General features: G+C 41.7%; 1 pseudogene; it reads right to left on the bottom strand.

The window, feature by feature from the left end:
* Positions 1–4,808: 4,808 nt before the first annotated feature.
* Positions 4,809–6,273, bottom strand: LOC150003091 (protein SAAL1 pseudogene; annotated as a pseudogene).
* Positions 6,274–6,943: the final 670 nt, after the last annotated feature.

The raw sequence follows: 6,943 nt of genomic DNA, 5'->3' as shown, positions 1-6,943 counted from the left end.
GAACATTTGGGTTATCGGATGGCCAGAGGGTGAAGAAGAAGAATTAGAAATTTAGACTTCCGGCCAAGATGGAGGCTTAGATGGACACGCTAGGTCTCCCTCTACAACTAGAGAGGAATACAACTACTTCAAAACAAAGGATAACTAGAAATTCCAGAAAATAAAACTACACGGAAGCCCAACATATGAAGTTATAAACCAGCGGTGCCATTTGGGCAGGTAAGAGTTAAAGAGGGCAGTGCTGTTTGCGGTCGCACCTGGAGCGGCGGGGCGGCGAGGAATCCCGGCTGCGGTCAAGCCCCTGGCGGTGCGCGACCCGGCGCTGGGGAGAGCGGCCGCCGCATCGCCTTGAACAGTGAGGCCCAGGGGGGCGGGAGGACGGATCCTGGTCTCCTAGCTGAATAACTGTGTGAATCCATCTTGGACCCCCGCCCCCAAAGAAAGCACCACAGGGCTGCGAAATAGGTCGCAGACAGGCGCCAGTCGCTGAATTGTGACGCATACACAGGCACTGCCCCTTACAGCCGGCCCAAGAAAACAAAATGCATCTGTCAAAATGAGGCAGACAACTATAGAAATCCCGGTGACACAGCTCACCAGGCAACAGATAGAGAACCTGACAGATGAACAGATAAGAAACCTGTCAGAGGCTCAGTTCTGGGCCATTGTTATCAGGTGGCTTACAGAATTCACAAAAGAGCAGGAAAAAGATAAGAAAGAAGCGAAAAACATTCATAACGAAAGGAACAAAACCACATACGAGACAGATGGTGAGGGAAAAAAATCCAGAGTTCATTTCAACAAACTGGAATATGGAGAAGGAACAAGCAGTCAACCAATGCAGCGAGAGGAAATGGGAAGCAACAATGAGAGGATCAGAAACCTCTGGGACAGCTATAAAAGGCCCAACATAAGAATCATTGGTTTGCCAGAGAGCGAGGAAGATGAACTAGAACTTGAAAAATTGAGTGAAAATATAATAAAGGAGAACTTCCCAGACTTGGGGAAGGGAATAGACTTGCAGGTCCAGGAAGCAAGGAGAGTTCCCAAGAGACTGGACCCAGGGAGAACCACTCCAAGACACATTATAATCAAAATGTCAAAAATTAAAGATAAAGAGAGAATCTTAAAAGCAGCAAGAGAGAAGAAAAGAATTATGTACAAAGGGGTCCCAATTAGACTATCAGCTGACTTCTCAAGAGAGACCCTACAGGCAAGAAGGGACTGGCAAGAAATATTCAAAGTAATGAAAATCCAAAACCTACAACCACGAATACTCTATCCAGCGAAATTGTCATTCAGAATAGAAGGACAGAGAAAGTGTTTCCAGGACAAAATAAAACTGAAAGAGTTCATTAGATCCAAACCACTGTTATATGAGATGTTAAAGGGACTGGTTTAAAAAACAGAAGCTAAGGAGATGAAACAAAGGCAAACTAAACAGGCAACGAGAGTGGAAAAGGAACTGTGGGTACGGGAAGCATATTGGGGGGAGGTCAACAGGGAGGGGGAGAGGGGAGAGGGAGGGAGATGATATAGGAATTGGGGATCATGGTAGGAGGGAATGGAATAGACGGAGAGAGGTTGGGAGGAACTGTATGCACAACTAATGGACATAATCTAAAAGGGGGGGACAACTGGAGGGAGGGGGGCCACCGGGTGGAGGGGAGCAGAGGGAAGGGAAATTGGCACAAATGTAATATTTTAATCAATAAAACACATTAAATCTGAAAAAAAAAAGAATTAGAAATTTAAAAATTACGTGAAAAAATAATGAAGCAGAACTTCTCTAACTTGGGGAAGGAGGTGAACTTACAGGTCCAATAAGCACAGAGAGTTCCGGATCGGTTGGACCTAGGGAGGACCACTCCAAGACACATAATAATCAAAATATCAAAAATTAAAGATAAAGAGAGAATCTTAAAAGCAGCAAGAGAAGAGAAGAATGATGCACAAAGGGGTCCCAATTAGACTATCAGCGGATTTCTCAAAGGAGAGTTTACAGGCAAGATGGGACTGGCAAGAAATATTCAAAGTAATGAAAATCAAAAACCTATAACCACGATTACTCTATCCAGTGAAGCTCTCATTCAGGATAGAAGGGCAGAGAAAGTGTTTCCTGGACAAAGTAAGACTGAAGGAGTTTGTTAGGTTCAAACCACTGTTATATGAGATGTTAAAGGGACTTGTTTAAAAGAAGGAGGATCAGGACAATGAACATTAAAATGAAAACTGTATTACAACAACCAATAGCAGAAGCTAGGGAACTGAGGTAAGGGCAAACTAAGTAGGCAATGAGAAGGGAAAAAGAATTATAGGTAAGGGGAGCATATTGGGGGTAGGTCAGTGGGGAGGGGGGGTCAGGAGAGGGAGGGAGATGGTGCAGGGATTGGGAGCATAGTGGGAGGGAGTGGAGTGGACAGGAAGATGTTGAAAAGAACTATATGCAGGACCAATGGGCATGGACTAAAGGGGGAGACAACTGGAGGGAGGGGGGAGCAGGGGGGAAGGATATTGGGACAACTGTAACAGCATAATCAATAATAAAATAAATAAATAAAATAAAATATAAAAACAAAAACAAAGACCAAAAATACTGTATGCTGATACGATGGCTGCCACAATACAATCTAACAGAATTGTTTCAAGTGAAATTAAAGATAACCAAGCACTACTAGAGTCAGATTACAAAAAAACTGAACAAACTTTTTGGCCAACCTGATATACTTCATCTATTTTCCTTTTGCTTTTGAATAGTTATTTTTTCCTGTCAACAGGATTCTTCCTATTAGTTTTTCCATCAACACTGTGAAAGTTGGAAGGATTGTATAGAGAATGTCCATACACTGACCACCTCAATGGTACAATGAACATTTTTCTGTTGTCCTTCTGTGCATTCCTCTAGCCATCTGCCAATCCTTATTTTCATTAAATGCATTTCAAAGTAAGTTGTAGATATTATACACTTCCTCCCTAAACACTTCAACATGTATATTATTAACTATACTTCAATATTTATTTTGATTTCTGTTAAGTAAAAACAGTGTAATGCACATTTTTTACGTATACTATTTAGCAAGTTTTTTCCATTTGCCTTTATTCACACTCAAATACCTTCTATTAAAATATCCAGCCAAACCTGCCTTCAATGCAAAAAAATCTCGGTCAGTTACAGCCCCATATCTTTCCTCCTCATTTTAAACCAGACATCTTGAAAGTGCTTTCCCCATTTCTTCCTTCACCCCTTCTTTCATCATCTGGCTCCTTCCCTATCTCTCCCTCCATCTTAACTGATCTTGCCACCAACCTCTGACCACCAAATCCAAAGGACATTTTCTGGTGGTCAATTTCTGATGGCTTTCAACATTGACCTCTTTTTTCTCTTTGCATATTCACTTCCCTGATACCCAAGGGGCTGTACTCTCTTGTTTTTTCCCACCTAGCCTTCTGGTTGCCCATCTGTTCTCTCATTTGACATTGTCTTCATCATCTTCTTTTCCAGAATCAAATATTAGAGGAGCTGAGGGATCAGCTCTGAGCCTTTCTTTCTTCTCACTCCATACTTTATTCTGAGATGATCTCATTCACTCCTGTTTGTGCAGTTTCCAGATGTATAAACAACTCTCAAATTCAGGCTCTGGTAGGCAATTCTACTCAAGCTTGAGACCCTCATGCCCAGCTCAGTATCTCCTCTGGGATGGCTCAGCAGTACACACAGTCTTCATATCCAAAATCAAAGCTCACAATATTTCCTTCTCACACTGTCCGTCTCCGGGCCCCCCTGCCCCAAACAGAGAGAGCCATCTAGGAGCCATCATTGACCCCTCCTCCACAAGATCTAATTTATTCCCAAATCCTATTGATTTTTCTTCAACGATGATCTCTTGCAGCTACCTTCTGATTCTGCCACCTTGGTAAGGGGAACTCATAACTAACTGACCTCTCCTCTGTCCCTCAATGCCCTCTCACCATCAAGTCTCCACTAAGCAGCAATAACCTGGTCCTGATGCTACCTTCTTTAAACTCTCCAGTGGTGTTGTACTGCTTTCCATCATTAAGGGGAATGAAGGACCCTGCTAGGTTGGAGCCCTGCCCACCTCACCTCTTCAGCCCATCTTATGCCTTCCTCCCCTTCATTCTCTGCCCTCTAACTTCACTAGCCATCTTTAGTTCTCCAATCACACACTGATCCTTACCCCCACTGACCTCTTCCCAGGCTCTTTTCTTCTCTGTTATCCTTTGCCTCCTCTATTTGTCTGCCCACTACCCTCTACTTCATATACATTCCTTATGTAACTACCTCTCTGACATTATGTATCTCATAATATTACATGCCTCTCTTACCGAGTGCAGTCACTATTTTACATTTCCTTGTGATCAACATCCTCTTTTTCATGTAAGCTTCTCATTTTTGTTTTAGTTTTATATCCAGCATCTAATGTAATTTCTGACACTTATTAAGCGCAGACAGGACAAGTATTTGTTCACTGAATATATGAAATTTTGTTCTTTTTATTATTCATCACTTAAAATTTTTTTTTATCGTAAAAAGAACCACAAAGATAAGCTTTATTTTTGTTTTCTTTATCTAAAGATGACAAATACCACATAACCAATACAAAAGACAGGGAGAGGGGTGTTTGATGGTGGTGAATCCCCAGATTCCAACACTAAGCAAAAGTGAGATAAGGCTGGGGGAAGGAGAAAGGTATAAGTGTGATACCAGACAACTGTGGTCTTACATAAGCTTTACCTAATATTTCCTATATGTCAGTTTCAACTGTCAGTAAAAAAAAGGGGGGGGGGGTTATTTCTTGGGAAGAGGAAATTACAGTTCAGTTTTTAAGTCTGAACCTTTAAACTTGGGAAGCTTTCTTCTAGGTCACCAGCAAGGGTGTTATCAACTTCATATAGGATTTTGAGAAAGTCTTCCACCACAGGGCTATAGAAAGGACGAAGGTTCTGAAATGTACAGGAACACTTCTGCTTGCTTAACTGGCCCTCCTTTAGTCCCTTAGCCACAGTCTCCTTTGTTAATACCTGAAAAATATTAGAAAGAAATTCACATGAAATATCCTTTAAGATTTTCAAGTGGAAATCATCTTGGATTAAATCAGACTTTTTAGTTTCTTCTGTGTTAGACTCCTCTGCATTCTCTGGTTTCTTCTGGCAATGCTCCATATTTTGTAAGACACGAATCAGGCTGTCAAGCAGAGGAAAGTCTACTTTTTCTATCTTTAGGTACTCCTGTTCAACCTGTAAAGCATAGATGGCAGACAACACTGAAAAAGCAGAGGCTAGCACTGTTTTCTGTTCCTGAAGTATGATGGGTGGATCATCAGGCTGGCAGAATTCATGGCAGACCAAGTCAAAAAGTAAATTCCAAGTGTCTTTTCCAGTATCAGGACACAGTACAATTGCCTAAATTCCATCATCCACTGTGGTAAGTAGCTGTAAGATATGCATATAAGCATCGAGTCCTTCCAGATTTTCAGAACGTACTTGTTTGACAGCTTCAAGTACACAGAGCACAATTCTAAACACTCGCTGCTCTTCAGAATCTTCCTGGGGTTGGTCTGGAGGCTGAAGAGCCCCATTTCTAATCCATTCCAACATTAGCTTCTCATCCAAATCAAAAAGTTTGTCCACAACCTCTCCCACCTTCACCAGCAAGTCAACATTTGTTGAACTTGACATGATGAAGCAAATGCTATCATAAATAGCTGGATGTTTCCGGATTCTTTCAATCCAGACATTGGCCACTCCTGTCTGGGACAGGCATGTATGCAACAACCTGCTTGTTTCCAGCAGAGTAGGAGGGTCCGAATCACACAAACAGTGCAGTAACAGGCGGCCAAGATTTTTATCACTGCTGACGGACACACATATGTCCTGGAAACAGGCCATATTACCTAAAATTCCCACACAGATTTCTCTTAACCGAGGACATTTGGATTTGGCCAATACGCCCAAAAATATGTCAGGAGCATTAAATTCTTGGAGAAATAAAGCCACATCCTCATCCATTGACATGTCCCACACTTTGTAAATTTCATTCTCTATTTCTTCATCGAGCTCCATCTGTTGCTTCTCATCATCGGAGCTGGCTTTGGTACCTTTAGGACTAACAACCTGGATAAGCCCACTGAGGACACCGAAGAGCCAGTGCTTGCTGTACAACGTGCTCCCTATGCAGTCCCTCCCGGCCACCGCCTTCTCGTCCTCAGACCCAGTTGGTGAAGGCAATGGCAGTGGCGACGGATTGCGGTCCATGTTTTGGCGGCTACAAGTGTGGAGGAACCCCATTTTTAAAAATTGAATGCAATTAATATTAGCCAAGATACCAAAATTGGAGAATTAGTATAACAGCTGCTAGCACTGATTAAAGAAAATATTTTAATAACTCTGAGGGATCTCAATTATATTTGTCCAACTCACATTGATTGGCCATTCTTAGACAGAAAGTGTATGCTCACTTATGTCACCTCATATATATATATATATATATATATATATATATATATATATATATATATATAATTTTTTTTTTGATCTGGATTTGGTAGCCATACACTCAGTGGCTTACACAGCACAAGCAAGAGAACTAGAGCATGGTACCAGCTCTAAGTAAACATGACATTGGAAAGGGCAGATGCCTTTGCATCATGCTCTTGTTTTTCTCATTTGTACAATTGGAAAATCATATGCCCTGGAGTCTTTAGAACTTGTGAAGATGAAATAATATTTATGCATTATAGCAATGCATTAAAATTATGTTAATCTACTGAGAAAGGGGCAATAATGTTTAGGACCCGGATTCCATGAAATTCACCTCTTTTGTTTTGCCAAGGGAAAGACAGGATCCCTTAGATCAGTGGTTCTCAACCTGTGGTCGCGACCCCTTTGGGGGTTGAGTGACCCTTTCACAGGGGTCACCTAAGAC

Source organism: Furipterus horrens, unplaced genomic scaffold (genome assembly GCF_987537825.1).
Source record: "Furipterus horrens unplaced genomic scaffold, mFurHor1.1.pri manual_scaffold_8, whole genome shotgun sequence".
Classification (NCBI taxonomy): Eukaryota; Metazoa; Chordata; class Mammalia; order Chiroptera; family Furipteridae; genus Furipterus; species Furipterus horrens.
The sequence above is the reverse complement of the archived record's forward strand: the minus strand, read 5'-3'. Positions and strand labels throughout refer to the sequence as shown.